The 22,902-nt window shown below is 53.2% G+C and overlaps 65 non-coding genes across 65 annotated transcripts; all 65 read left to right on the top strand.

The window, feature by feature from the left end:
- Positions 1-116: 116 nt before the first annotated feature.
- Positions 117-235, top strand: LOC126729423 (5S ribosomal RNA). The gene has a single exon (XR_007656749.1). It is a non-coding gene; the product is annotated as a 5S ribosomal RNA (ribosomal RNA).
- A 236-nt stretch (positions 236-471) lies between these two features.
- LOC126730952 (5S ribosomal RNA) lies at positions 472-590 on the top strand. The gene has a single exon (XR_007658215.1). It is a non-coding gene; the product is annotated as a 5S ribosomal RNA (ribosomal RNA).
- A 235-nt stretch (positions 591-825) lies between these two features.
- On the top strand, positions 826-944 carry LOC126729422 (5S ribosomal RNA). The gene has a single exon (XR_007656747.1). It is a non-coding gene; the product is annotated as a 5S ribosomal RNA (ribosomal RNA).
- Positions 945-1,179: 235 nt separating this feature from the next.
- LOC126729421 (5S ribosomal RNA) lies at positions 1,180-1,298 on the top strand. Its single transcript, XR_007656746.1, has one exon. It is a non-coding gene; the product is annotated as a 5S ribosomal RNA (ribosomal RNA).
- Positions 1,299-1,533: 235 nt separating this feature from the next.
- Positions 1,534-1,652, top strand: LOC126730951 (5S ribosomal RNA). Its single transcript, XR_007658214.1, has one exon. It is a non-coding gene; the product is annotated as a 5S ribosomal RNA (ribosomal RNA).
- A 235-nt stretch (positions 1,653-1,887) lies between these two features.
- LOC126729420 (5S ribosomal RNA) lies at positions 1,888-2,006 on the top strand. The gene has a single exon (XR_007656745.1). It is a non-coding gene; the product is annotated as a 5S ribosomal RNA (ribosomal RNA).
- A 235-nt stretch (positions 2,007-2,241) lies between these two features.
- On the top strand, positions 2,242-2,360 carry LOC126729419 (5S ribosomal RNA). Its single transcript, XR_007656744.1, has one exon. It is a non-coding gene; the product is annotated as a 5S ribosomal RNA (ribosomal RNA).
- A 236-nt stretch (positions 2,361-2,596) lies between these two features.
- On the top strand, positions 2,597-2,715 carry LOC126730950 (5S ribosomal RNA). Its single transcript, XR_007658213.1, has one exon. It is a non-coding gene; the product is annotated as a 5S ribosomal RNA (ribosomal RNA).
- Positions 2,716-2,950: 235 nt separating this feature from the next.
- On the top strand, positions 2,951-3,069 carry LOC126729418 (5S ribosomal RNA). Its single transcript, XR_007656743.1, has one exon. It is a non-coding gene; the product is annotated as a 5S ribosomal RNA (ribosomal RNA).
- Positions 3,070-3,304: 235 nt separating this feature from the next.
- LOC126729417 (5S ribosomal RNA) lies at positions 3,305-3,423 on the top strand. The gene has a single exon (XR_007656741.1). It is a non-coding gene; the product is annotated as a 5S ribosomal RNA (ribosomal RNA).
- Positions 3,424-3,658: 235 nt separating this feature from the next.
- LOC126730949 (5S ribosomal RNA) lies at positions 3,659-3,777 on the top strand. The gene has a single exon (XR_007658212.1). It is a non-coding gene; the product is annotated as a 5S ribosomal RNA (ribosomal RNA).
- A 235-nt stretch (positions 3,778-4,012) lies between these two features.
- Positions 4,013-4,131, top strand: LOC126729416 (5S ribosomal RNA). The gene has a single exon (XR_007656740.1). It is a non-coding gene; the product is annotated as a 5S ribosomal RNA (ribosomal RNA).
- A 235-nt stretch (positions 4,132-4,366) lies between these two features.
- On the top strand, positions 4,367-4,485 carry LOC126729414 (5S ribosomal RNA). Its single transcript, XR_007656738.1, has one exon. It is a non-coding gene; the product is annotated as a 5S ribosomal RNA (ribosomal RNA).
- Positions 4,486-4,720: 235 nt separating this feature from the next.
- Positions 4,721-4,839, top strand: LOC126729413 (5S ribosomal RNA). Its single transcript, XR_007656737.1, has one exon. It is a non-coding gene; the product is annotated as a 5S ribosomal RNA (ribosomal RNA).
- Positions 4,840-5,074: 235 nt separating this feature from the next.
- LOC126729412 (5S ribosomal RNA) lies at positions 5,075-5,193 on the top strand. Its single transcript, XR_007656735.1, has one exon. It is a non-coding gene; the product is annotated as a 5S ribosomal RNA (ribosomal RNA).
- A 235-nt stretch (positions 5,194-5,428) lies between these two features.
- Positions 5,429-5,547, top strand: LOC126730948 (5S ribosomal RNA). Its single transcript, XR_007658211.1, has one exon. It is a non-coding gene; the product is annotated as a 5S ribosomal RNA (ribosomal RNA).
- A 235-nt stretch (positions 5,548-5,782) lies between these two features.
- LOC126729411 (5S ribosomal RNA) lies at positions 5,783-5,901 on the top strand. Its single transcript, XR_007656734.1, has one exon. It is a non-coding gene; the product is annotated as a 5S ribosomal RNA (ribosomal RNA).
- Positions 5,902-6,137: 236 nt separating this feature from the next.
- Positions 6,138-6,256, top strand: LOC126730947 (5S ribosomal RNA). Its single transcript, XR_007658210.1, has one exon. It is a non-coding gene; the product is annotated as a 5S ribosomal RNA (ribosomal RNA).
- Positions 6,257-6,491: 235 nt separating this feature from the next.
- LOC126729410 (5S ribosomal RNA) lies at positions 6,492-6,610 on the top strand. The gene has a single exon (XR_007656733.1). It is a non-coding gene; the product is annotated as a 5S ribosomal RNA (ribosomal RNA).
- A 235-nt stretch (positions 6,611-6,845) lies between these two features.
- LOC126730946 (5S ribosomal RNA) lies at positions 6,846-6,964 on the top strand. The gene has a single exon (XR_007658209.1). It is a non-coding gene; the product is annotated as a 5S ribosomal RNA (ribosomal RNA).
- Positions 6,965-7,199: 235 nt separating this feature from the next.
- Positions 7,200-7,318, top strand: LOC126730945 (5S ribosomal RNA). Its single transcript, XR_007658208.1, has one exon. It is a non-coding gene; the product is annotated as a 5S ribosomal RNA (ribosomal RNA).
- A 235-nt stretch (positions 7,319-7,553) lies between these two features.
- LOC126729409 (5S ribosomal RNA) lies at positions 7,554-7,672 on the top strand. The gene has a single exon (XR_007656732.1). It is a non-coding gene; the product is annotated as a 5S ribosomal RNA (ribosomal RNA).
- Positions 7,673-7,907: 235 nt separating this feature from the next.
- Positions 7,908-8,026, top strand: LOC126730944 (5S ribosomal RNA). The gene has a single exon (XR_007658207.1). It is a non-coding gene; the product is annotated as a 5S ribosomal RNA (ribosomal RNA).
- Positions 8,027-8,261: 235 nt separating this feature from the next.
- On the top strand, positions 8,262-8,380 carry LOC126729408 (5S ribosomal RNA). Its single transcript, XR_007656731.1, has one exon. It is a non-coding gene; the product is annotated as a 5S ribosomal RNA (ribosomal RNA).
- Positions 8,381-8,615: 235 nt separating this feature from the next.
- On the top strand, positions 8,616-8,734 carry LOC126729407 (5S ribosomal RNA). Its single transcript, XR_007656729.1, has one exon. It is a non-coding gene; the product is annotated as a 5S ribosomal RNA (ribosomal RNA).
- Positions 8,735-8,969: 235 nt separating this feature from the next.
- LOC126729406 (5S ribosomal RNA) lies at positions 8,970-9,088 on the top strand. Its single transcript, XR_007656728.1, has one exon. It is a non-coding gene; the product is annotated as a 5S ribosomal RNA (ribosomal RNA).
- A 235-nt stretch (positions 9,089-9,323) lies between these two features.
- On the top strand, positions 9,324-9,442 carry LOC126729405 (5S ribosomal RNA). The gene has a single exon (XR_007656727.1). It is a non-coding gene; the product is annotated as a 5S ribosomal RNA (ribosomal RNA).
- A 235-nt stretch (positions 9,443-9,677) lies between these two features.
- LOC126729402 (5S ribosomal RNA) lies at positions 9,678-9,796 on the top strand. The gene has a single exon (XR_007656725.1). It is a non-coding gene; the product is annotated as a 5S ribosomal RNA (ribosomal RNA).
- Positions 9,797-10,031: 235 nt separating this feature from the next.
- LOC126730942 (5S ribosomal RNA) lies at positions 10,032-10,150 on the top strand. The gene has a single exon (XR_007658205.1). It is a non-coding gene; the product is annotated as a 5S ribosomal RNA (ribosomal RNA).
- Positions 10,151-10,385: 235 nt separating this feature from the next.
- LOC126730940 (5S ribosomal RNA) lies at positions 10,386-10,504 on the top strand. The gene has a single exon (XR_007658204.1). It is a non-coding gene; the product is annotated as a 5S ribosomal RNA (ribosomal RNA).
- Positions 10,505-10,739: 235 nt separating this feature from the next.
- Positions 10,740-10,858, top strand: LOC126729401 (5S ribosomal RNA). Its single transcript, XR_007656724.1, has one exon. It is a non-coding gene; the product is annotated as a 5S ribosomal RNA (ribosomal RNA).
- Positions 10,859-11,093: 235 nt separating this feature from the next.
- LOC126729400 (5S ribosomal RNA) lies at positions 11,094-11,212 on the top strand. Its single transcript, XR_007656723.1, has one exon. It is a non-coding gene; the product is annotated as a 5S ribosomal RNA (ribosomal RNA).
- Positions 11,213-11,447: 235 nt separating this feature from the next.
- LOC126730939 (5S ribosomal RNA) lies at positions 11,448-11,566 on the top strand. The gene has a single exon (XR_007658203.1). It is a non-coding gene; the product is annotated as a 5S ribosomal RNA (ribosomal RNA).
- A 235-nt stretch (positions 11,567-11,801) lies between these two features.
- Positions 11,802-11,920, top strand: LOC126729399 (5S ribosomal RNA). Its single transcript, XR_007656722.1, has one exon. It is a non-coding gene; the product is annotated as a 5S ribosomal RNA (ribosomal RNA).
- A 235-nt stretch (positions 11,921-12,155) lies between these two features.
- On the top strand, positions 12,156-12,274 carry LOC126731231 (5S ribosomal RNA). Its single transcript, XR_007658484.1, has one exon. It is a non-coding gene; the product is annotated as a 5S ribosomal RNA (ribosomal RNA).
- Positions 12,275-12,509: 235 nt separating this feature from the next.
- Positions 12,510-12,628, top strand: LOC126729398 (5S ribosomal RNA). The gene has a single exon (XR_007656721.1). It is a non-coding gene; the product is annotated as a 5S ribosomal RNA (ribosomal RNA).
- Positions 12,629-12,863: 235 nt separating this feature from the next.
- On the top strand, positions 12,864-12,982 carry LOC126729397 (5S ribosomal RNA). The gene has a single exon (XR_007656720.1). It is a non-coding gene; the product is annotated as a 5S ribosomal RNA (ribosomal RNA).
- A 235-nt stretch (positions 12,983-13,217) lies between these two features.
- On the top strand, positions 13,218-13,336 carry LOC126729396 (5S ribosomal RNA). The gene has a single exon (XR_007656719.1). It is a non-coding gene; the product is annotated as a 5S ribosomal RNA (ribosomal RNA).
- A 235-nt stretch (positions 13,337-13,571) lies between these two features.
- Positions 13,572-13,690, top strand: LOC126730938 (5S ribosomal RNA). The gene has a single exon (XR_007658202.1). It is a non-coding gene; the product is annotated as a 5S ribosomal RNA (ribosomal RNA).
- Positions 13,691-13,925: 235 nt separating this feature from the next.
- LOC126730937 (5S ribosomal RNA) lies at positions 13,926-14,044 on the top strand. The gene has a single exon (XR_007658201.1). It is a non-coding gene; the product is annotated as a 5S ribosomal RNA (ribosomal RNA).
- Positions 14,045-14,279: 235 nt separating this feature from the next.
- Positions 14,280-14,398, top strand: LOC126729395 (5S ribosomal RNA). Its single transcript, XR_007656718.1, has one exon. It is a non-coding gene; the product is annotated as a 5S ribosomal RNA (ribosomal RNA).
- A 235-nt stretch (positions 14,399-14,633) lies between these two features.
- Positions 14,634-14,752, top strand: LOC126730936 (5S ribosomal RNA). Its single transcript, XR_007658200.1, has one exon. It is a non-coding gene; the product is annotated as a 5S ribosomal RNA (ribosomal RNA).
- Positions 14,753-14,987: 235 nt separating this feature from the next.
- LOC126729394 (5S ribosomal RNA) lies at positions 14,988-15,106 on the top strand. Its single transcript, XR_007656717.1, has one exon. It is a non-coding gene; the product is annotated as a 5S ribosomal RNA (ribosomal RNA).
- Positions 15,107-15,341: 235 nt separating this feature from the next.
- On the top strand, positions 15,342-15,460 carry LOC126729393 (5S ribosomal RNA). The gene has a single exon (XR_007656716.1). It is a non-coding gene; the product is annotated as a 5S ribosomal RNA (ribosomal RNA).
- Positions 15,461-15,695: 235 nt separating this feature from the next.
- Positions 15,696-15,814, top strand: LOC126730935 (5S ribosomal RNA). The gene has a single exon (XR_007658199.1). It is a non-coding gene; the product is annotated as a 5S ribosomal RNA (ribosomal RNA).
- A 235-nt stretch (positions 15,815-16,049) lies between these two features.
- LOC126729391 (5S ribosomal RNA) lies at positions 16,050-16,168 on the top strand. Its single transcript, XR_007656714.1, has one exon. It is a non-coding gene; the product is annotated as a 5S ribosomal RNA (ribosomal RNA).
- A 235-nt stretch (positions 16,169-16,403) lies between these two features.
- On the top strand, positions 16,404-16,522 carry LOC126729390 (5S ribosomal RNA). Its single transcript, XR_007656713.1, has one exon. It is a non-coding gene; the product is annotated as a 5S ribosomal RNA (ribosomal RNA).
- A 235-nt stretch (positions 16,523-16,757) lies between these two features.
- LOC126730934 (5S ribosomal RNA) lies at positions 16,758-16,876 on the top strand. Its single transcript, XR_007658198.1, has one exon. It is a non-coding gene; the product is annotated as a 5S ribosomal RNA (ribosomal RNA).
- A 235-nt stretch (positions 16,877-17,111) lies between these two features.
- LOC126729389 (5S ribosomal RNA) lies at positions 17,112-17,230 on the top strand. The gene has a single exon (XR_007656712.1). It is a non-coding gene; the product is annotated as a 5S ribosomal RNA (ribosomal RNA).
- Positions 17,231-17,465: 235 nt separating this feature from the next.
- On the top strand, positions 17,466-17,584 carry LOC126729388 (5S ribosomal RNA). The gene has a single exon (XR_007656711.1). It is a non-coding gene; the product is annotated as a 5S ribosomal RNA (ribosomal RNA).
- Positions 17,585-17,819: 235 nt separating this feature from the next.
- LOC126729386 (5S ribosomal RNA) lies at positions 17,820-17,938 on the top strand. Its single transcript, XR_007656710.1, has one exon. It is a non-coding gene; the product is annotated as a 5S ribosomal RNA (ribosomal RNA).
- A 235-nt stretch (positions 17,939-18,173) lies between these two features.
- LOC126729384 (5S ribosomal RNA) lies at positions 18,174-18,292 on the top strand. Its single transcript, XR_007656708.1, has one exon. It is a non-coding gene; the product is annotated as a 5S ribosomal RNA (ribosomal RNA).
- Positions 18,293-18,527: 235 nt separating this feature from the next.
- LOC126730933 (5S ribosomal RNA) lies at positions 18,528-18,646 on the top strand. Its single transcript, XR_007658197.1, has one exon. It is a non-coding gene; the product is annotated as a 5S ribosomal RNA (ribosomal RNA).
- A 235-nt stretch (positions 18,647-18,881) lies between these two features.
- On the top strand, positions 18,882-19,000 carry LOC126729383 (5S ribosomal RNA). Its single transcript, XR_007656707.1, has one exon. It is a non-coding gene; the product is annotated as a 5S ribosomal RNA (ribosomal RNA).
- A 235-nt stretch (positions 19,001-19,235) lies between these two features.
- On the top strand, positions 19,236-19,354 carry LOC126729382 (5S ribosomal RNA). The gene has a single exon (XR_007656706.1). It is a non-coding gene; the product is annotated as a 5S ribosomal RNA (ribosomal RNA).
- Positions 19,355-19,589: 235 nt separating this feature from the next.
- On the top strand, positions 19,590-19,708 carry LOC126731424 (5S ribosomal RNA). Its single transcript, XR_007658671.1, has one exon. It is a non-coding gene; the product is annotated as a 5S ribosomal RNA (ribosomal RNA).
- Positions 19,709-19,943: 235 nt separating this feature from the next.
- On the top strand, positions 19,944-20,062 carry LOC126729381 (5S ribosomal RNA). The gene has a single exon (XR_007656705.1). It is a non-coding gene; the product is annotated as a 5S ribosomal RNA (ribosomal RNA).
- A 235-nt stretch (positions 20,063-20,297) lies between these two features.
- On the top strand, positions 20,298-20,416 carry LOC126729380 (5S ribosomal RNA). Its single transcript, XR_007656704.1, has one exon. It is a non-coding gene; the product is annotated as a 5S ribosomal RNA (ribosomal RNA).
- A 235-nt stretch (positions 20,417-20,651) lies between these two features.
- On the top strand, positions 20,652-20,770 carry LOC126729378 (5S ribosomal RNA). Its single transcript, XR_007656702.1, has one exon. It is a non-coding gene; the product is annotated as a 5S ribosomal RNA (ribosomal RNA).
- Positions 20,771-21,005: 235 nt separating this feature from the next.
- LOC126729377 (5S ribosomal RNA) lies at positions 21,006-21,124 on the top strand. Its single transcript, XR_007656701.1, has one exon. It is a non-coding gene; the product is annotated as a 5S ribosomal RNA (ribosomal RNA).
- A 235-nt stretch (positions 21,125-21,359) lies between these two features.
- LOC126730932 (5S ribosomal RNA) lies at positions 21,360-21,478 on the top strand. Its single transcript, XR_007658196.1, has one exon. It is a non-coding gene; the product is annotated as a 5S ribosomal RNA (ribosomal RNA).
- A 235-nt stretch (positions 21,479-21,713) lies between these two features.
- LOC126731398 (5S ribosomal RNA) lies at positions 21,714-21,832 on the top strand. The gene has a single exon (XR_007658645.1). It is a non-coding gene; the product is annotated as a 5S ribosomal RNA (ribosomal RNA).
- Positions 21,833-22,067: 235 nt separating this feature from the next.
- On the top strand, positions 22,068-22,186 carry LOC126730930 (5S ribosomal RNA). Its single transcript, XR_007658194.1, has one exon. It is a non-coding gene; the product is annotated as a 5S ribosomal RNA (ribosomal RNA).
- Positions 22,187-22,421: 235 nt separating this feature from the next.
- On the top strand, positions 22,422-22,540 carry LOC126729376 (5S ribosomal RNA). The gene has a single exon (XR_007656700.1). It is a non-coding gene; the product is annotated as a 5S ribosomal RNA (ribosomal RNA).
- A 235-nt stretch (positions 22,541-22,775) lies between these two features.
- Positions 22,776-22,894, top strand: LOC126729375 (5S ribosomal RNA). Its single transcript, XR_007656699.1, has one exon. It is a non-coding gene; the product is annotated as a 5S ribosomal RNA (ribosomal RNA).
- Positions 22,895-22,902: the final 8 nt, after the last annotated feature.

The following is a 22,902-nucleotide window of genomic DNA, read 5'->3' as shown; positions in this document are numbered from 1 at the left end:
TTGGGTGCTGATTTGGTGGCGGCGATCTGGAAATGCCCTCGGGCTGCAGCTCCCTGGTGTTAGAGTGCATCGCTGCATTCGGATCCTTTATAAGGATTTAACGCGCTTATGCTGATGGGTGCGATCATACCAACACTAATGCACCGGATCCCATCAGAACTCCGCAGTTAAGCGTGTTTGGGCGAGAGTAGTACTAGGATGGGTGACCTCCTGGGAAGTCCTCGTGTTGCACCCCTCTCTTTTTCTTCGGATTTTTTTTTTTTTGTCGCCGGGCTTACCGTTTACGGCGGTCCAGCACGCTCGCTTCGTAGGCTTAGTCTGCCCCAGGCCAAAAATACGAGCCGCTGATCTCGTTTTGGGTGCTGATTTGGTGGCGGCGATCTGGAAATGCCCTCGGGCTGCAGCTCCCTGGTGTTAGAGTCCATCGCTGCATTCGGATCCTTTATAAGGATTTAACGCGCTTATGCTGATGGGTGCGATCATACCAACACTAATGCACCGGATCCCATCAGAACTCCGCAGTTAAGCGTGTTTGGGCGAGAGTAGTACTAGGATGGGTGACCTCCGGGGAAGTCCTCGTGTTGCACCCCTCTCTTTTTCTTCGGATTTTTTTTTTTTGTCGCCGGGCTTACCGTTTACGGCGGTCCAGCACGCTCGCTTCGTAGGCTTAGTCTGCCCCAGGCCAAAAATACGAGCCGCTGATCTCGTTTTGGGTGCTGATTTGGTGGCGGCGATCTGGAAATGCCCTCGGGCTGCAGCTCCCTGGTGTTAGAGTGCATCGCTGCATTCGGATCCTTTATAAGGATTTAACGCGCTTATGCTGATGGGTGCGATCATACCAACACTAATGCACCGGATCCCATCAGAACTCCGCAGTTAAGCGTGTTTGGGCGAGAGTAGTACTAGGATGGGTGACCTCCTGGGAAGTCCTCGTGTTGCACCCCTCTCTTTTTCTTCGGATTTTTTTTTTTTGTCGCCGGGCTTACCGTTTACGGCGGTCCAGCACGCTCGCTTCGTAGGCTTAGTCTGCCCCAGGCCAAAAATACGAGCCGCTGATCTCGTTTTGGGTGCTGATTTGGTGGCGGCGATCTGGAAATGCCCTCGGGCTGCAGCTCCCTGGTGTTAGAGTGCATCGCTGCATTCGGATCCTTTATAAGGATTTAACGCGCTTATGCTGATGGGTGCGATCATACCAACACTAATGCACCGGATCCCATCAGAACTCCGCAGTTAAGCGTGTTTGGGCGAGAGTAGTACTAGGATGGGTGACCTCCTGGGAAGTCCTCGTGTTGCACCCCTCTCTTTTTCTTCGGATTTTTTTTTTTTGTCGCCGGGCTTACCGTTTACGGCGGTCCAGCACGCTCGCTTCGTAGGCTTAGTCTGCCCCAGGCCAAAAATACGAGCCGCTGATCTCGTTTTGGGTGCTGATTTGGTGGCGGCGATCTGGAAATGCCCTCGGGCTGCAGCTCCCTGGTGTTAGAGTCCATCGCTGCATTCGGATCCTTTATAAGGATTTAACGCGCTTATGCTGATGGGTGCGATCATACCAACACTAATGCACCGGATCCCATCAGAACTCCGCAGTTAAGCGTGTTTGGGCGAGAGTAGTACTAGGATGGGTGACCTCCGGGGAAGTCCTCGTGTTGCACCCCTCTCTTTTTCTTCGGATTTTTTTTTTTTGTCGCCGGGCTTACCGTTTACGGCGGTCCAGCACGCTCGCTTCGTAGGCTTAGTCTGCCCCAGGCCAAAAATACGAGCCGCTGATCTCGTTTTGGGTGCTGATTTGGTGGCGGCGATCTGGAAATGCCCTCGGGCTGCAGCTCCCTGGTGTTAGAGTGCATCGCTGCATTCGGATCCTTTTTAAGGATTTAACGCGCTTATGCTGATGGGTGCGATCATACCAACACTAATGCACCGGATCCCATCAGAACTCCGCAGTTAAGCGTGTTTGGGCGAGAGTAGTACTAGGATGGGTGACCTCCTGGGAAGTCCTCGTGTTGCACCCCTCTCTTTTTCTTCGGATTTTTTTTTTTTGTCGCCGGGCTTACCGTTTACGGCGGTCCAGCACGCTCGCTTCGTAGGCTTAGTCTGCCCCAGGCCAAAAATACGAGCCGCTGATCTCGTTTTGGGTGCTGATTTGGTGGCGGCGATCTGGAAATGCCCTCGGGCTGCAGCTCCCTGGTGTTAGAGTGCATCGCTGCATTCGGATCCTTTATAAGGATTTAACGCGCTTATGCTGATGGGTGCGATCATACCAACACTAATGCACCGGATCCCATCAGAACTCCGCAGTTAAGCGTGTTTGGGCGAGAGTAGTACTAGGATGGGTGACCTCCTGGGAAGTCCTCGTGTTGCACCCCTCTCTTTTTCTTCGGATTTTTTTTTTTTTGTCGCCGGGCTTACCGTTTACGGCGGTCCAGCACGCTCGCTTCGTAGGCTTAGTCTGCCCCAGGCCAAAAATACGAGCCGCTGATCTCGTTTTGGGTGCTGATTTGGTGGCGGCGATCTGGAAATGCCCTCGGGCTGCAGCTCCCTGGTGTTAGAGTCCATCGCTGCATTCGGATCCTTTATAAGGATTTAACGCGCTTATGCTGATGGGTGCGATCATACCAACACTAATGCACCGGATCCCATCAGAACTCCGCAGTTAAGCGTGTTTGGGCGAGAGTAGTACTAGGATGGGTGACCTCCGGGGAAGTCCTCGTGTTGCACCCCTCTCTTTTTCTTCGGATTTTTTTTTTTTGTCGCCGGGCTTACCGTTTACGGCGGTCCAGCACGCTCGCTTCGTAGGCTTAGTCTGCCCCAGGCCAAAAATACGAGCCGCTGATCTCGTTTTGGGTGCTGATTTGGTGGCGGCGATCTGGAAATGCCCTCGGGCTGCAGCTCCCTGGTGTTAGAGTGCATCGCTGCATTCGGATCCTTTATAAGGATTTAACGCGCTTATGCTGATGGGTGCGATCATACCAACACTAATGCACCGGATCCCATCAGAACTCCGCAGTTAAGCGTGTTTGGGCGAGAGTAGTACTAGGATGGGTGACCTCCTGGGAAGTCCTCGTGTTGCACCCCTCTCTTTTTCTTCGGATTTTTTTTTTTTGTCGCCGGGCTTACCGTTTACGGCGGTCCAGCACGCTCGCTTCGTAGGCTTAGTCTGCCCCAGGCCAAAAATACGAGCCGCTGATCTCGTTTTGGGTGCTGATTTGGTGGCGGCGATCTGGAAATGCCCTCGGGCTGCAGCTCCCTGGTGTTAGAGTGCATCGCTGCATTCGGATCCTTTATAAGGATTTAACGCGCTTATGCTGATGGGTGCGATCATACCAACACTAATGCACCGGATCCCATCAGAACTCCGCAGTTAAGCGTGTTTGGGCGAGAGTAGTACTAGGATGGGTGACCTCCTGGGAAGTCCTCGTGTTGCACCCCTCTCTTTTTCTTCGGATTTTTTTTTTTTGTCGCCGGGCTTACCGTTTACGGCGGTCCAGCACGCTCGCTTCGTAGGCTTAGTCTGCCCCAGGCCAAAAATACGAGCCGCTGATCTCGTTTTGGGTGCTGATTTGGTGGCGGCGATCTGGAAATGCCCTCGGGCTGCAGCTCCCTGGTGTTAGAGTCCATCGCTGCATTCGGATCCTTTATAAGGATTTAACGCGCTTATGCTGATGGGTGCGATCATACCAACACTAATGCACCGGATCCCATCAGAACTCCGCAGTTAAGCGTGTTTGGGCGAGAGTAGTACTAGGATGGGTGACCTCCGGGGAAGTCCTCGTGTTGCACCCCTCTCTTTTTCTTCGGATTTTTTTTTTTTGTCGCCGGGCTTACCGTTTACGGCGGTCCAGCACGCTCGCTTCGTAGGCTTAGTCTGCCCCAGGCCAAAAATACGAGCCGCTGATCTCGTTTTGGGTGCTGATTTGGTGGCGGCGATCTGGAAATGCCCTCGGGCTGCAGCTCCCTGGTGTTAGAGTGCATCGCTGCATTCGGATCCTTTATAAGGATTTAACGCGCTTATGCTGATGGGTGCGATCATACCAACACTAATGCACCGGATCCCATCAGAACTCCGCAGTTAAGCGTGTTTGGGCGAGAGTAGTACTAGGATGGGTGACCTCCTGGGAAGTCCTCGTGTTGCACCCCTCTCTTTTTCTTCGGATTTTTTTTTTTTGTCGCCGGGCTTACCGTTTACGGCGGTCCAGCACGCTCGCTTCGTAGGCTTAGTCTGCCCCAGGCCAAAAATACGAGCCGCTGATCTCGTTTTGGGTGCTGATTTGGTGGCGGCGATCTGGAAATGCCCTCGGGCTGCAGCTCCCTGGTGTTAGAGTGCATCGCTGCATTCGGATCCTTTATAAGGATTTAACGCGCTTATGCTGATGGGTGCGATCATACCAACACTAATGCACCGGATCCCATCAGAACTCCGCAGTTAAGCGTGTTTGGGCGAGAGTAGTACTAGGATGGGTGACCTCCTGGGAAGTCCTCGTGTTGCACCCCTCTCTTTTTCTTCGGATTTTTTTTTTTTGTCGCCGGGCTTACCGTTTACGGCGGTCCAGCACGCTCGCTTCGTAGGCTTAGTCTGCCCCAGGCCAAAAATACGAGCCGCTGATCTCGTTTTGGGTGCTGATTTGGTGGCGGCGATCTGGAAATGCCCTCGGGCTGCAGCTCCCTGGTGTTAGAGTGCATCGCTGCATTCGGATCCTTTATAAGGATTTAACGCGCTTATGCTGATGGGTGCGATCATACCAACACTAATGCACCGGATCCCATCAGAACTCCGCAGTTAAGCGTGTTTGGGCGAGAGTAGTACTAGGATGGGTGACCTCCTGGGAAGTCCTCGTGTTGCACCCCTCTCTTTTTCTTCGGATTTTTTTTTTTTGTCGCCGGGCTTACCGTTTACGGCGGTCCAGCACGCTCGCTTCGTAGGCTTAGTCTGCCCCAGGCCAAAAATACGAGCCGCTGATCTCGTTTTGGGTGCTGATTTGGTGGCGGCGATCTGGAAATGCCCTCGGGCTGCAGCTCCCTGGTGTTAGAGTGCATCGCTGCATTCGGATCCTTTATAAGGATTTAACGCGCTTATGCTGATGGGTGCGATCATACCAACACTAATGCACCGGATCCCATCAGAACTCCGCAGTTAAGCGTGTTTGGGCGAGAGTAGTACTAGGATGGGTGACCTCCTGGGAAGTCCTCGTGTTGCACCCCTCTCTTTTTCTTCGGATTTTTTTTTTTTGTCGCCGGGCTTACCGTTTACGGCGGTCCAGCACGCTCGCTTCGTAGGCTTAGTCTGCCCCAGGCCAAAAATACGAGCCGCTGATCTCGTTTTGGGTGCTGATTTGGTGGCGGCGATCTGGAAATGCCCTCGGGCTGCAGCTCCCTGGTGTTAGAGTCCATCGCTGCATTCGGATCCTTTATAAGGATTTAACGCGCTTATGCTGATGGGTGCGATCATACCAACACTAATGCACCGGATCCCATCAGAACTCCGCAGTTAAGCGTGTTTGGGCGAGAGTAGTACTAGGATGGGTGACCTCCGGGGAAGTCCTCGTGTTGCACCCCTCTCTTTTTCTTCGGATTTTTTTTTTTTGTCGCCGGGCTTACCGTTTACGGCGGTCCAGCACGCTCGCTTCGTAGGCTTAGTCTGCCCCAGGCCAAAAATACGAGCCGCTGATCTCGTTTTGGGTGCTGATTTGGTGGCGGCGATCTGGAAATGCCCTCGGGCTGCAGCTCCCTGGTGTTAGAGTGCATCGCTGCATTCGGATCCTTTATAAGGATTTAACGCGCTTATGCTGATGGGTGCGATCATACCAACACTAATGCACCGGATCCCATCAGAACTCCGCAGTTAAGCGTGTTTGGGCGAGAGTAGTACTAGGATGGGTGACCTCCTGGGAAGTCCTCGTGTTGCACCCCTCTCTTTTTCTTCGGATTTTTTTTTTTTTGTCGCCGGGCTTACCGTTTACGGCGGTCCAGCACGCTCGCTTCGTAGGCTTAGTCTGCCCCAGGCCAAAAATACGAGCCGCTGATCTCGTTTTGGGTGCTGATTTGGTGGCGGCGATCTGGAAATGCCCTCGGGCTGCAGCTCCCTGGTGTTAGAGTGCATCGCTGCATTCGGATCCTTTATAAGGATTTAACGCGCTTATGCTGATGGGTGCGATCATACCAACACTAATGCACCGGATCCCATCAGAACTCCGCAGTTAAGCGTGTTTGGGCGAGAGTAGTACTAGGATGGGTGACCTCCGGGGAAGTCCTCGTGTTGCACCCCTCTCTTTTTCTTCGGATTTTTTTTTTTTGTCGCCGGGCTTACCGTTTACGGCGGTCCAGCACGCTCGCTTCGTAGGCTTAGTCTGCCCCAGGCCAAAAATACGAGCCGCTGATCTCGTTTTGGGTGCTGATTTGGTGGCGGCGATCTGGAAATGCCCTCGGGCTGCAGCTCCCTGGTGTTAGAGTGCATCGCTGCATTCGGATCCTTTATAAGGATTTAACGCGCTTATGCTGATGGGTGCGATCATACCAACACTAATGCACCGGATCCCATCAGAACTCCGCAGTTAAGCGTGTTTGGGCGAGAGTAGTACTAGGATGGGTGACCTCCTGGGAAGTCCTCGTGTTGCACCCCTCTCTTTTTCTTCGGATTTTTTTTTTTTGTCGCCGGGCTTACCGTTTACGGCGGTCCAGCACGCTCGCTTCGTAGGCTTAGTCTGCCCCAGGCCAAAAATACGAGCCGCTGATCTCGTTTTGGGTGCTGATTTGGTGGCGGCGATCTGGAAATGCCCTCGGGCTGCAGCTCCCTGGTGTTAGAGTCCATCGCTGCATTCGGATCCTTTATAAGGATTTAACGCGCTTATGCTGATGGGTGCGATCATACCAACACTAATGCACCGGATCCCATCAGAACTCCGCAGTTAAGCGTGTTTGGGCGAGAGTAGTACTAGGATGGGTGACCTCCGGGGAAGTCCTCGTGTTGCACCCCTCTCTTTTTCTTCGGATTTTTTTTTTTTGTCGCCGGGCTTACCGTTTACGGCGGTCCAGCACGCTCGCTTCGTAGGCTTAGTCTGCCCCATGCCAAAAATACGAGCCGCTGATCTCGTTTTGGGTGCTGATTTGGTGGCGGCGATCTGGAAATGCCCTCGGGCTGCAGCTCCCTGGTGTTAGAGTGCATCGCTGCATTCGGATCCTTTATAAGGATTTAACGCGCTTATGCTGATGGGTGCGATCATACCAACACTAATGCACCGGATCCCATCAGAACTCCGCAGTTAAGCGTGTTTGGGCGAGAGTAGTACTAGGATGGGTGACCTCCGGGGAAGTCCTCGTGTTGCACCCCTCTCTTTTTCTTCGGATTTTTTTTTTTTGTCGCCGGGCTTACCGTTTACGGCGGTCCAGCACGCTCGCTTCGTAGGCTTAGTCTGCCCCAGGCCAAAAATACGAGCCGCTGATCTCGTTTTGGGTGCTGATTTGGTGGCGGCGATCTGGAAATGCCCTCGGGCTGCAGCTCCCTGGTGTTAGAGTGCATCGCTGCATTCGGATCCTTTATAAGGATTTAACGCGCTTATGCTGATGGGTGCGATCATACCAACACTAATGCACCGGATCCCATCAGAACTCCGCAGTTAAGCGTGTTTGGGCGAGAGTAGTACTAGGATGGGTGACCTCCTGGGAAGTCCTCGTGTTGCACCCCTCTCTTTTTCTTCGGATTTTTTTTTTTTGTCGCCGGGCTTACCGTTTACGGCGGTCCAGCACGCTCGCTTCGTAGGCTTAGTCTGCCCCAGGCCAAAAATACGAGCCGCTGATCTCGTTTTGGGTGCTGATTTGGTGGCGGCGATCTGGAAATGCCCTCGGGCTGCAGCTCCCTGGTGTTAGAGTCCATCGCTGCATTCGGATCCTTTATAAGGATTTAACGCGCTTATGCTGATGGGTGCGATCATACCAACACTAATGCACCGGATCCCATCAGAACTCCGCAGTTAAGCGTGTTTGGGCGAGAGTAGTACTAGGATGGGTGACCTCCGGGGAAGTCCTCGTGTTGCACCCCTCTCTTTTTCTTCGGATTTTTTTTTTTTGTCGCCGGGCTTACCGTTTACGGCGGTCCAGCACGCTCGCTTCGTAGGCTTAGTCTGCCCCAGGCCAAAAATACGAGCCGCTGATCTCGTTTTGGGTGCTGATTTGGTGGCGGCGATCTGGAAATGCCCTCGGGCTGCAGCTCCCTGGTGTTAGAGTGCATCGCTGCATTCGGATCCTTTATAAGGATTTAACGCGCTTATGCTGATGGGTGCGATCATACCAACACTAATGCACCGGATCCCATCAGAACTCCGCAGTTAAGCGTGTTTGGGCGAGAGTAGTACTAGGATGGGTGACCTCCTGGGAAGTCCTCGTGTTGCACCCCTCTCTTTTTCTTCGGATTTTTTTTTTTTGTCGCCGGGCTTACCGTTTACGGCGGTCCAGCACGCTCGCTTCGTAGGCTTAGTCTGCCCCAGGCCAAAAATACGAGCCGCTGATCTCGTTTTGGGTGCTGATTTGGTGGCGGCGATCTGGAAATGCCCTCGGGCTGCAGCTCCCTGGTGTTAGAGTGCATCGCTGCATTCGGATCCTTTATAAGGATTTAACGCGCTTATGCTGATGGGTGCGATCATACCAACACTAATGCACCGGATCCCATCAGAACTCCGCAGTTAAGCGTGTTTGGGCGAGAGTAGTACTAGGATGGGTGACCTCCTGGGAAGTCCTCGTGTTGCACCCCTCTCTTTTTCTTCGGATTTTTTTTTTTTGTCGCCGGGCTTACCGTTTACGGCGGTCCAGCACGCTCGCTTCGTAGGCTTAGTCTGCCCCAGGCCAAAAATACGAGCCGCTGATCTCGTTTTGGGTGCTGATTTGGTGGCGGCGATCTGGAAATGCCCTCGGGCTGCAGCTCCCTGGTGTTAGAGTGCATCGCTGCATTCGGATCCTTTATAAGGATTTAACGCGCTTATGCTGATGGGTGCGATCATACCAACACTAATGCACCGGATCCCATCAGAACTCCGCAGTTAAGCGTGTTTGGGCGAGAGTAGTACTAGGATGGGTGACCTCCTGGGAAGTCCTCGTGTTGCACCCCTCTCTTTTTCTTCGGATTTTTTTTTTTTGTCGCCGGGCTTACCGTTTACGGCGGTCCAGCACGCTCGCTTCGTAGGCTTAGTCTGCCCCAGGCCAAAAATACGAGCCGCTGATCTCGTTTTGGGTGCTGATTTGGTGGCGGCGATCTGGAAATGCCCTCGGGCTGCAGCTCCCTGGTGTTAGAGTGCATCGCTGCATTCGGATCCTTTATAAGGATTTAACGCGCTTATGCTGATGGGTGCGATCATACCAACACTAATGCACCGGATCCCATCAGAACTCCGCAGTTAAGCGTGTTTGGGCGAGAGTAGTACTAGGATGGGTGACCTCCTGGGAAGTCCTCGTGTTGCACCCCTCTCTTTTTCTTCGGATTTTTTTTTTTTGTCGCCGGGCTTACCGTTTACGGCGGTCCAGCACGCTCGCTTCGTAGGCTTAGTCTGCCCCAGGCCAAAAATACGAGCCGCTGATCTCGTTTTGGGTGCTGATTTGGTGGCGGCGATCTGGAAATGCCCTCGGGCTGCAGCTCCCTGGTGTTAGAGTGCATCGCTGCATTCGGATCCTTTATAAGGATTTAACGCGCTTATGCTGATGGGTGCGATCATACCAACACTAATGCACCGGATCCCATCAGAACTCCGCAGTTAAGCGTGTTTGGGCGAGAGTAGTACTAGGATGGGTGACCTCCTGGGAAGTCCTCGTGTTGCACCCCTCTCTTTTTCTTCGGATTTTTTTTTTTTGTCGCCGGGCTTACCGTTTACGGCGGTCCAGCACGCTCGCTTCGTAGGCTTAGTCTGCCCCAGGCCAAAAATACGAGCCGCTGATCTCGTTTTGGGTGCTGATTTGGTGGCGGCGATCTGGAAATGCCCTCGGGCTGCAGCTCCCTGGTGTTAGAGTCCATCGCTGCATTCGGATCCTTTATAAGGATTTAACGCGCTTATGCTGATGGGTGCGATCATACCAACACTAATGCACCGGATCCCATCAGAACTCCGCAGTTAAGCGTGTTTGGGCGAGAGTAGTACTAGGATGGGTGACCTCCGGGGAAGTCCTCGTGTTGCACCCCTCTCTTTTTCTTCGGATTTTTTTTTTTTGTCGCCGGGCTTACCGTTTACGGCGGTCCAGCACGCTCGCTTCGTAGGCTTAGTCTGCCCCAGGCCAAAAATACGAGCCGCTGATCTCGTTTTGGGTGCTGATTTGGTGGCGGCGATCTGGAAATGCCCTCGGGCTGCAGCTCCCTGGTGTTAGAGTCCATCGCTGCATTCGGATCCTTTATAAGGATTTAACGCGCTTATGCTGATGGGTGCGATCATACCAACACTAATGCACCGGATCCCATCAGAACTCCGCAGTTAAGCGTGTTTGGGCGAGAGTAGTACTAGGATGGGTGACCTCCGGGGAAGTCCTCGTGTTGCACCCCTCTCTTTTTCTTCGGATTTTTTTTTTTTGTCGCCGGGCTTACCGTTTACGGCGGTCCAGCACGCTCGCTTCGTAGGCTTAGTCTGCCCCAGGCCAAAAATACGAGCCGCTGATCTCGTTTTGGGTGCTGATTTGGTGGCGGCGATCTGGAAATGCCCTCGGGCTGCAGCTCCCTGGTGTTAGAGTGCATCGCTGCATTCGGATCCTTTATAAGGATTTAACGCGCTTATGCTGATGGGTGCGATCATACCAACACTAATGCACCGGATCCCATCAGAACTCCGCAGTTAAGCGTGTTTGGGCGAGAGTAGTACTAGGATGGGTGACCTCCTGGGAAGTCCTCGTGTTGCACCCCTCTCTTTTTCTTCGGATTTTTTTTTTTTGTCGCCGGGCTTACCGTTTACGGCGGTCCAGCACGCTCGCTTCGTAGGCTTAGTCTGCCCCAGGCCAAAAATACGAGCCGCTGATCTCGTTTTGGGTGCTGATTTGGTGGCGGCGATCTGGAAATGCCCTCGGGCTGCAGCTCCCTGGTGTTAGAGTGCATCGCTGCATTCGGATCCTTTATAAGGATTTAACGCGCTTATGCTGATGGGTGCGATCATACCAACACTAATGCACCGGATCCCATCAGAACTCCGCAGTTAAGCGTGTTTGGGCGAGAGTAGTACTAGGATGGGTGACCTCCTGGGAAGTCCTCGTGTTGCACCCCTCTCTTTTTCTTCGGATTTTTTTTTTTTGTCGCCGGGCTTACCGTTTACGGCGGTCCAGCACGCTCGCTTCGTAGGCTTAGTCTGCCCCAGGCCAAAAATACGAGCCGCTGATCTCGTTTTGGGTGCTGATTTGGTGGCGGCGATCTGGAAATGCCCTCGGGCTGCAGCTCCCTGGTGTTAGAGTCCATCGCTGCATTCGGATCCTTTATAAGGATTTAACGCGCTTATGCTGATGGGTGCGATCATACCAACACTAATGCACCGGATCCCATCAGAACTCCGCAGTTAAGCGTGTTTGGGCGAGAGTAGTACTAGGATGGGTGACCTCCGGGGAAGTCCTCGTGTTGCACCCCTCTCTTTTTCTTCGGATTTTTTTTTTTTGTCGCCGGGCTTACCGTTTACGGCGGTCCAGCACGCTCGCTTCGTAGGCTTAGTCTGCCCCAGGCCAAAAATACGAGCCGCTGATCTCGTTTTGGGTGCTGATTTGGTGGCGGCGATCTGGAAATGCCCTCGGGCTGCAGCTCCCTGGTGTTAGAGTGCATCGCTGCATTCGGATCCTTTATAAGGATTTAACGCGCTTATGCTGATGGGTGCGATCATACCAACACTAATGCACCGGATCCCATCAGAACTCCGCAGTTAAGCGTGTTTGGGCGAGAGTAGTACTAGGATGGGTGACCTCCTGGGAAGTCCTCGTGTTGCACCCCTCTCTTTTTCTTCGGATTTTTTTTTTTTGTCGCCGGGCTTACCGTTTACGGCGGTCCAGCACGCTCGCTTCGTAGGCTTAGTCTGCCCCAGGCCAAAAATACGAGCCGCTGATCTCGTTTTGGGTGCTGATTTGGTGGCGGCGATCTGGAAATGCCCTCGGGCTGCAGCTCCCTGGTGTTAGAGTGCATCGCTGCATTCGGATCCTTTATAAGGATTTAACGCGCTTATGCTGATGGGTGCGATCATACCAACACTAATGCACCGGATCCCATCAGAACTCCGCAGTTAAGCGTGTTTGGGCGAGAGTAGTACTAGGATGGGTGACCTCCTGGGAAGTCCTCGTGTTGCAACCCTCTCTTTTTCTTCGGATTTTTTTTTTTTGTCGCCGGGCTTACCGTTTACGGCGGTCCAGCACGCTCGCTTCGTAGGCTTAGTCTGCCCCAGGCCAAAAATACGAGCCGCTGATCTCGTTTTGGGTGCTGATTTGGTGGCGGCGATCTGGAAATGCCCTCGGGCTGCAGCTCCCTGGTGTTAGAGTGCATCGCTGCATTCGGATCCTTTATAAGGATTTAACGCGCTTATGCTGATGGGTGCGATCATACCAACACTAATGCACCGGATCCCATCAGAACTCCGCAGTTAAGCGTGTTTGGGCGAGAGTAGTACTAGGATGGGTGACCTCCTGGGAAGTCCTCGTGTTGCACCCCTCTCTTTTTCTTCGGATTTTTTTTTTTTGTCGCCGGGCTTACCGTTTACGGCGGTCCAGCACGCTCGCTTCGTAGGCTTAGTCTGCCCCAGGCCAAAAATACGAGCCGCTGATCTCGTTTTGGGTGCTGATTTGGTGGCGGCGATCTGGAAATGCCCTCGGGCTGCAGCTCCCTGGTGTTAGAGTGCATCGCTGCATTCGGATCCTTTATAAGGATTTAACGCGCTTATGCTGATGGGTGCGATCATACCAACACTAATGCACCGGATCCCATCAGAACTCCGCAGTTAAGCGTGTTTGGGCGAGAGTAGTACTAGGATGGGTGACCTCCTGGGAAGTCCTCGTGTTGCACCCCTCTCTTTTTCTTCGGATTTTTTTTTTTTGTCGCCGGGCTTACCGTTTACGGCGGTCCAGCACGCTCGCTTCGTAGGCTTAGTCTGCCCCAGGCCAAAAATACGAGCCGCTGATCTCGTTTTGGGTGCTGATTTGGTGGCGGCGATCTGGAAATGCCCTCGGGCTGCAGCTCCCTGGTGTTAGAGTGCATCGCTGCATTCGGATCCTTTATAAGGATTTAACGCGCTTATGCTGATGGGTGCGATCATACCAACACTAATGCACCGGATCCCATCAGAACTCCGCAGTTAAGCGTGTTTGGGCGAGAGTAGTACTAGGATGGGTGACCTCCTGGGAAGTCCTCGTGTTGCACCCCTCTCTTTTTCTTCGGATTTTTTTTTTTTGTCGCCGGGCTTACCGTTTACGGCGGTCCAGCACGCTCGCTTCGTAGGCTTAGTCTGCCCCAGGCCAAAAATACGAGCCGCTGATCTCGTTTTGGGTGCTGATTTGGTGGCGGCGATCTGGAAATGCCCTCGGGCTGCAGCTCCCTGGTGTTAGAGTCCATCGCTGCATTCGGATCCTTTATAAGGATTTAACGCGCTTATGCTGATGGGTGCGATCATACCAACACTAATGCACCGGATCCCATCAGAACTCCGCAGTTAAGCGTGTTTGGGCGAGAGTAGTACTAGGATGGGTGACCTCCGGGGAAGTCCTCGTGTTGCACCCCTCTCTTTTTCTTCGGATTTTTTTTTTTTGTCGCCGGGCTTACCGTTTACGGCGGTCCAGCACGCTCGCTTCGTAGGCTTAGTCTGCCCCAGGCCAAAAATACGAGCCGCTGATCTCGTTTTGGGTGCTGATTTGGTGGCGGCGATCTGGAAATGCCCTCGGGCTGCAGCTCCCTGGTGTTAGAGTCCATCGCTGCATTCGGATCCTTTATAAGGATTTAACGCGCTTATGCTGATGGGTGCGATCATACCAACACTAATGCACCGGATCCCATCAGAACTCCGCAGTTAAGCGTGTTTGGGCGAGAGTAGTACTAGGATGGGTGACCTCCGGGGAAGTCCTCGTGTTGCACCCCTCTCTTTTTCTTCGGATTTTTTTTTTTTGTCGCCGGGCTTACCGTTTACGGCGGTCCAGCACGCTCGCTTCGTAGGCTTAGTCTGCCCCAGGCCAAAAATACGAGCCGCTGATCTCGTTTTGGGTGCTGATTTGGTGGCGGCGATCTGGAAATGCCCTCGGGCTGCAGCTCCCTGGTGTTAGAGTGCATCGCTGCATTCGGATCCTTTATAAGGATTTAACGCGCTTATGCTGATGGGTGCGATCATACCAACACTAATGCACCGGATCCCATCAGAACTCCGCAGTTAAGCGTGTTTGGGCGAGAGTAGTACTAGGATGGGTGACCTCCTGGGAAGTCCTCGTGTTGCACCCCTCTCTTTTTCTTCGGATTTTTTTTTTTTGTCGCCGGGCTTACCGTTTACGGCGGTCCAGCACGCTCGCTTCGTAGGCTTAGTCTGCCCCAGGCCAAAAATACGAGCCGCTGATCTCGTTTTGGGTGCTGATTTGGTGGCGGCGATCTGGAAATGCCCTCGGGCTGCAGCTCCCTGGTGTTAGAGTGCATCGCTGCATTCGGATCCTTTATAAGGATTTAACGCGCTTATGCTGATGGGTGCGATCATACCAACACTAATGCACCGGATCCCATCAGAACTCCGCAGTTAAGCGTGTTTGGGCGAGAGTAGTACTAGGATGGGTGACCTCCGGGGAAGTCCTCGTGTTGCACCCCTCTCTTTTTCTTCGGATTTTTTTTTTTTGTCGCCGGGCTTACCGTTTACGGCGGTCCAGCACGCTCGCTTCGTAGGCTTAGTCTGCCCCAGGCCAAAAATACGAGCCGCTGATCTCGTTTTGGGTGCTGATTTGGTGGCGGCGATCTAGAAATGCCCTCGGGCTGCAGCTCCCTGGTGTTAGAGTGCATCGCTGCATTCGGATCCTTTATAAGGATTTAACGCGCTTATGCTGATGGGTGCGATCATACCAACACTAATGCACCGGATCCCATCAGAACTCCGCAGTTAAGCGTGTTTGGGCGAGAGTAGTACTAGGATGGGTGACCTCCTGGGAAGTCCTCGTGTTGCACCCCTCTCTTTTTCTTCGGATTTTTTTTTTTTGTCGCCGGGCTTACCGTTTACGGCGGTCCAGCACGCTCGCTTCGTAGGCTTAGTCTGCCCCAGGCCAAAAATACGAGCCGCTGATCTCGTTTTGGGTGCTGATTTGGTGGCGGCGATCTGGAAATGCCCTCGGGCTGCAGCTCCCTGGTGTTAGAGTGCATCGCTGCATTCGGATCCTTTATAAGGATTTAACGCGCTTATGCTGATGGGTGCGATCATACCAACACTAATGCACCGGATCCCATCAGAACTCCGCAGTTAAGCGTGTTTGGGCGAGAGTAGTACTAGGATGGGTGACCTCCTGGGAAGTCCTCGTGTTGCACCCCTCTCTTTTTCTTCGGATTTTTTTTTTTTGTCGCCGGGCTTACCGTTTACGGCGGTCCAGCACGCTCGCTTCGTAGGCTTAGTCTGCCCCAGGCCAAAAATACGAGCCGCTGATCTCGTTTTGGGTGCTGATTTGGTGGCGGCGATCTGGAAATGCCCTCGGGCTGCAGCTCCCTGGTGTTAGAGTCCATCGCTGCATTCGGATCCTTTATAAGGATTTAACGCGCTTATGCTGATGGGTGCGATCATACCAACACTAATGCACCGGATCCCATCAGAACTCCGCAGTTAAGCGTGTTTGGGCGAGAGTAGTACTAGGATGGGTGACCTCCGGGGAAGTCCTCGTGTTGCACCCCTCTCTTTTTCTTCGGATTTTTTTTTTTTGTCGCCGGGCTTACCGTTTACGGCGGTCCAGCACGCTCGCTTCGTAGGCTTAGTCTGCCCCAGGCCAAAAATACGAGCCGCTGATCTCGTTTTGGGTGCTGATTTGGTGGCGGCGATCTGGAAATGCCCTCGGGCTGCAGCTCCCTGGTGTTAGAGTGCATCGCTGCATTCGGATCCTTTATAAGGATTTAACGCGCTTATGCTGATGGGTGCGATCATACCAACACTAATGCACCGGATCCCATCAGAACTCCGCAGTTAAGCGTGTTTGGGCGAGAGTAGTACTAGGATGGGTGACCTCCTGGGAAGTCCTCGTGTTGCACCCCTCTCTTTTTCTTCGGATTTTTTTTTTTTGTCGCCGGGCTTACCGTTTACGGCGGTCCAGCACGCTCGCTTCGTAGGCTTAGTCTGCCCCAGGCCAAAAATACGAGCCGCTGATCTCGTTTTGGGTGCTGATTTGGTGGCGGCGATCTGGAAATGCCCTCGGGCTGCAGCTCCCTGGTGTTAGAGTGCATCGCTGCATTCGGATCCTTTATAAGGATTTAACGCGCTTATGCTGATGGGTGCGATCATACCAACACTAATGCACCGGATCCCATCAGAACTCCGCAGTTAAGCGTGTTTGGGCGAGAGTAGTACTAGGATGGGTGACCTCCTGGGAAGTCCTCGTGTTGCACCCCTCTCTTTTTCTTCGGATTTTTTTTTTTTGTCGCCGGGCTTACCGTTTACGGCGGTCCAGCACGCTCGCTTCGTAGGCTTAGTCTGCCCCAGGCCAAAAATACGAGCCGCTGATCTCGTTTTGGGTGCTGATTTGGTGGCGGCGATCTGGAAATGCCCTCGGGCTGCAGCTCCCTGGTGTTAGAGTCCATCGCTGCATTCGGATCCTTTATAAGGATTTAACGCGCTTATGCTGATGGGTGCGATCATACCAACACTAATGCACCGGATCCCATCAGAACTCCGCAGTTAAGCGTGTTTGGGCGAGAGTAGTACTAGGATGGGTGACCTCCGGGGAAGTCCTCGTGTTGCACCCCTCTCTTTTTCTTCGGATTTTTTTTTTTTGTCGCCGGGCTTACCGTTTACGGCGGTCCAGCACGCTCGCTTCGTAGGCTTAGTCTGCCCCAGGCCAAAAATACGAGCCGCTGATCTCGTTTTGGGTGCTGATTTGGTGGCGGCGATCTGGAAATGCCCTCGGGCTGCAGCTCCCTGGTGTTAGAGTGCATCGCTGCATTCGGATCCTTTATAAGGATTTAACGCGCTTATGCTGATGGGTGCGATCATACCAACACTAATGCACCGGATCCCATCAGAACTCCGCAGTTAAGCGTGTTTGGGCGAGAGTAGTACTAGGATGGGTGACCTCCTGGGAAGTCCTCGTGTTGCACCCCTCTCTTTTTCTTCGGATTTTTTTTTTTTGTCGCCGGGCTTACCGTTTACGGCGGTCCAGCACGCTCGCTTCGTAGGCTTAGTCTGCCCCAGGCCAAAAATACGAGCCGCTGATCTCGTTTTGGGTGCTGATTTGGTGGCGGCGATCTGGAAATGCCCTCGGGCTGCAGCTCCCTGGTGTTAGAGTGCATCGCTGCATTCGGATCCTTTATAAGGATTTAACGCGCTTATGCTGATGGGTGCGATCATACCAACACTAATGCACCGGATCCCATCAGAACTCCGCAGTTAAGCGTGTTTGGGCGAGAGTAGTACTAGGATGGGTGACCTCCTGGGAAGTCCTCGTGTTGCACCCCTCTCTTTTTCTTCGGATTTTTTTTTTTTGTCGCCGGGCTTACCGTTTACGGCGGTCCAGCACGCTCGCTTCGTAGGCTTAGTCTGCCCCAGGCCAAAAATACGAGCCGCTGATCTCGTTTTGGGTGCTGATTTGGTGGCGGCGATCTGGAAATGCCCTCGGGCTGCAGCTCCCTGGTGTTAGAGTGCATCGCTGCATTCGGATCCTTTATAAGGATTTAACGCGCTTATGCTGATGGGTGCGATCATACCAACACTAATGCACCGGATCCCATCAGAACTCCGCAGTTAAGCGTGTTTGGGCGAGAGTAGTACTAGGATGGGTGACCTCCTGGGAAGTCCTCGTGTTGCACCCCTCTCTTTTTCTTCGGATTTTTTTTTTTTGTCGCCGGGCTTACCGTTTACGGCGGTCCAGCACGCTCGCTTCGTAGGCTTAGTCTGCCCCAGGCCAAAAATACGAGCCGCTGATCTCGTTTTGGGTGCTGATTTGGTGGCGGCGATCTGGAAATGCCCTCGGGCTGCAGCTCCCTGGTGTTAGAGTGCATCGCTGCATTCGGATCCTTTATAAGGATTTAACGCGCTTATGCTGATGGGTGCGATCATACCAACACTAATGCACCGGATCCCATCAGAACTCCGCAGTTAAGCGTGTTTGGGCGAGAGTAGTACTAGGATGGGTGACCTCCTGGGAAGTCCTCGTGTTGCACCCCTCTCTTTTTCTTCGGATTTTTTTTTTTTGTCGCCGGGCTTACCGTTTACGGCGGTCCAGCACGCTCGCTTCGTAGGCTTAGTCTGCCCCAGGCCAAAAATACGAGCCGCTGATCTCGTTTTGGGTGCTGATTTGGTGGCGGCGATCTGGAAATGCCCTCGGGCTGCAGCTCCCTGGTGTTAGAGTCCATCGCTGCATTCGGATCCTTTATAAGGATTTAACGCGCTTATGCTGATGGGTGCGATCATACCAACACTAATGCACCGGATCCCATCAGAACTCCGCAGTTAAGCGTGTTTGGGCGAGAGTAGTACTAGGATGGGTGACCTCCGGGGAAGTCCTCGTGTTGCACCCCTCTCTTTTTCTTCGGATTTTTTTTTTTTGTCGCCGGGCTTACCGTTTACGGCGGTCCAGCACGCTCGCTTCGTAGGCTTAGTCTGCCCCAGGCCAAAAATACGAGCCGCTGATCTCGTTTTGGGTGCTGATTTGGTGGCGGCGATCTGGAAATGCCCTCGGGCTGCAGCTCCCTGGTGTTAGAGTGCATCGCTGCATTCGGATCCTTTATAAGGATTTAACGCGCTTATGCTGATGGGTGCGATCATACCAACACTAATGCACCGGATCCCATCAGAACTCCGCAGTTAAGCGTGTTTGGGCGAGAGTAGTACTAGGATGGGTGACCTCCTGGGAAGTCCTCGTGTTGCACCCCTCTCTTTTTCTTCGGATTTTTTTTTTTTGTCGCCGGGCTTACCGTTTACGGCGGTCCAGCACGCTCGCTTCGTAGGCTTAGTCTGCCCCAGGCCAAAAATACGAGCCGCTGATCTCGTTTTGGGTGCTGATTTGGTGGCGGCGATCTGGAAATGCCCTCGGGCTGCAGCTCCCTGGTGTTAGAGTGCATCGCTGCATTCGGATCCTTTATAAGGATTTAACGCGCTTATGCTGATGGGTGCGATCATACCAACACTAATGCACCGGATCCCATCAGAACTCCGCAGTTAAGCGTGTTTGGGCGAGAGTAGTACTAGGATGGGTGACCTCCTGGGAAGTCCTCGTGTTGCACCCCTCTCTTTTTCTTCGGATTTTTTTTTTTTGTCGCCGGGCTTACCGTTTACGGCGGTCCAGCACGCTCGCTTCGTAGGCTTAGTCTGCCCCAGGCCAAAAATACGAGCCGCTGATCTCGTTTTGGGTGCTGATTTGGTGGCGGCGATCTGGAAATGCCCTCGGGCTGCAGCTCCCTGGTGTTAGAGTCCATCGCTGCATTCGGATCCTTTATAAGGATTTAACGCGCTTATGCTGATGGGTGCGATTATACCAACACTAATGCACCGGATCCCATCAGAACTCCGCAGTTAAGCGTGTTTGGGCGAGAGTAGTACTAGGATGGGTGACCTCCGGGGAAGTCCTCGTGTTGCACCCCTCTCTTTTTCTTCGGATTTTTTTTTTTTGTCGCCGGGCTTACCGTTTACGGCGGTCCAGCACGCTCGCTTCGTAGGCTTAGTCTGCCCCAGGCCAAAAATACGAGCCGCTGATCTCGTTTTGGGTGCTGATTTGGTGGCGGCGATCTGGAAATGCCCTCGGGCTGCAGCTCCCTGGTGTTAGAGTGCATCGCTGCATTCGGATCCTTTATAAGGATTTAACGCGCTTATGCTGATGGGTGCGATCATACCAACACTAATGCACCGGATCCCATCAGAACTCCGCAGTTAAGCGTGTTTGGGCGAGAGTAGTACTAGGATGGGTGACCTCCTGGGAAGTCCTCGTGTTGCACCCCTCTCTTTTTCTTCGGATTTTTTTTTTTTGTCGCCGGGCTTACCGTTTACGGCGGTCCAGCACGCTCGCTTCGTAGGCTTAGTCTGCCCCAGGCCAAAAATACGAGCCGCTGATCTCGTTTTGGGTGCTGATTTTGTGGCGGCGATCTGGAAATGCCCTCGGGCTGCAGCTCCCTGGTGTTAGAGTGCATCGCTGCATTCGGATCCTTTATAAGGATTTAACGCGCTTATGCTGATGGGTGCGATCATACCAACACTAATGCACCGGATCCCATCAGAACTCCGCAGTTAAGCGTGTTTGGGCGAGAGTAGTACTAGGATGGGTGACCTCCTGGGAAGTCCTCGTGTTGCACCCCTCTCTTTTTCTTCGGATTTTTTTTTTTTGTCGCCGGGCTTACCGTTTACGGCGGTCCAGCACGCTCGCTTCGTAGGCTTAGTCTGCCCCAGGCCAAAAATACGAGCCGCTGATCTCGTTTTGGGTGCTGATTTGGTGGCGGCGATCTGGAAATGCCCTCGGGCTGCAGCTCCCTGGTGTTAGAGTGCATCGCTGCATTCGGATCCTTTATAAGGATTTAACGCGCTTATGCTGATGGGTGCGATCATACCAACACTAATGCACCGGATCCCATCAGAACTCCGCAGTTAAGCGTGTTTGGGCGAGAGTAGTACTAGGATGGGTGACCTCCTGGGAAGTCCTCGTGTTGCACCCCTCTCTTTTTCTTCGGATTTTTTTTTTTTGTCGCCGGGCTTACCGTTTACGGCGGTCCAGCACGCTCGCTTCGTAGGCTTAGTCTGCCCCAGGCCAAAAATACGAGCCGCTGATCTCGTTTTGGGTGCTGATTTGGTGGCGGCGATCTGGAAATGCCCTCGGGCTGCAGCTCCCTGGTGTTAGAGTGCATCGCTGCATTCGGATCCTTTATAAGGATTTAACGCGCTTATGCTGATGGGTGCGATCATACCAACACTAATGCACCGGATCCCATCAGAACTCCGCAGTTAAGCGTGTTTGGGCGAGAGTAGTACTAGGATGGGTGACCTCCTGGGAAGTCCTCGTGTTGCACCCCTCTCTTTTTCTTCGGATTTTTTTTTTTTGTCGCCGGGCTTACCGTTTACGGCGGTCCAGCACGCTCGCTTCGTAGGCTTAGTCTGCCCCAGGCCAAAAATACGAGCCGCTGATCTCGTTTTGGGTGCTGATTTGGTGGCGGCGATCTGGAAATGCCCTCGGGCTGCAGCTCCCTGGTGTTAGAGTCCATCGCTGCATTCGGATCCTTTATAAGGATTTAACGCGCTTATGCTGATGGGTGCGATCATACCAACACTAATGCACCGGATCCCATCAGAACTCCGCAGTTAAGCGTGTTTGGGCGAGAGTAGTACTAGGATGGGTGACCTCCGGGGAAGTCCTCGTGTTGCACCCCTCTCTTTTTCTTCGGATTTTTTTTTTTTGTCGCCGGGCTTACCGTTTACGGCGGTCCAGCACGCTCGCTTCGTAGGCTTAGTCTGCCCCAGGCCAAAAATACGAGCCGCTGATCTCGTTTTGGGTGCTGATTTGGTGGCGGCGATCTGGAAATGCCCTCGGGCTGCAGCTCCCTGGTGTTAGAGTGCATCGCTGCATTCGGATCCTTTATAAGGATTTAACGCGCTTATGCTGATGGGTGCGATCATACCAACACTAATGCAACGGATCCCATCAGAACTCCGCAGTTAAGCGTGTTTGGGCGAGAGTAGTACTAGGATGGGTGACCTCCTGGGAAGTCCTCGTGTTGCACCCCTCTCTTTTTCTTCGGATTTTTTTTTTTTGTCGCCGGGCTTACCGTTTACGGCGGTCCAGCACGCTCGCTTCGTAGGCTTAGTCTGCCCCAGGCCAAAAATACGAGCCGCTGATCTCGTTTTGGGTGCTGATTTGGTGGCGGCGATCTGGAAATGCCCTCGGGCTGCAGCTCCCTGGTGTTAGAGTGCATCGCTGCATTCGGATCCTTTATAAGGATTTAACGCGCTTATGCTGATGGGTGCGATCATACCAACACTAATGCACCGGATCCCATCAGAACTCCGCAGTTAAGCGTGTTTGGGCGAGAGTAGTACTAGGATGGGTGACCTCCGGGGAAGTCCTCGTGTTGCACCCCTCTCTTTTTCTTCGGATTTTTTTTTTTTGTCGCCGGGCTTACCGTTTACGGCGGTCCAGCACGCTCGCTTCGTAGGCTTAGTCTGCCCCAGGCCAAAAATACGAGCCGCTGATCTCGTTTTGGGTGCTGATTTGGTGGCGGCGATCTGGAAATGCCCTCGGGCTGCAGCTCCCTGGTGTTAGAGTGCATCGCTGCATTCGGATCCTTTATAAGGATTTAACGCGCTTATGCTGATGGGTGCGATCATACCAACACTAATGCACCGGATCCCATCAGAACTCCGCAGTTAAGCGTGTTTGGGCGAGAGTAGTACTAGGATGGGTGACCTCCTGGGAAGTCCTCGTGTTGCACCCCTCTGTTTTTCTTCGGATTTTTTTTTTTTGTCGCCGGGCTTACCGTTTACGGCGGTCCAGCACGCTCGCTTCGTAGGCTTAGTCTGCCCCAGGCCAAAAATACGAGCCGCTGATCTCGTTTTGGGTGCTGATTTGGTGGCGGCGATCTGGAAATGCCCTCGGGCTGCAGCTCCCTGGTGTTAGAGTGCATCGCTGCATTCGGATCCTTTATAAGGATTTAACGCGCTTATGCTGATGGGTGCGATCATACCAACACTAATGCACCGGATCCCATCAGAACTCCGCAGTTAAGCGTGTTTGGGCGAGAGTAGTACTAGGATGGGTGACCTCCTGGGAAGTCCTCGTGTTGCACCCCTCTCTTTT

This window comes from Quercus robur, chromosome 5 (genome assembly GCF_932294415.1).
Source record: "Quercus robur chromosome 5, dhQueRobu3.1, whole genome shotgun sequence".
In the NCBI taxonomy this organism is placed as follows: domain Eukaryota; kingdom Viridiplantae; phylum Streptophyta; class Magnoliopsida; order Fagales; family Fagaceae; genus Quercus; species Quercus robur.
This window is presented reverse-complemented; position numbering and strand designations above follow the sequence as displayed.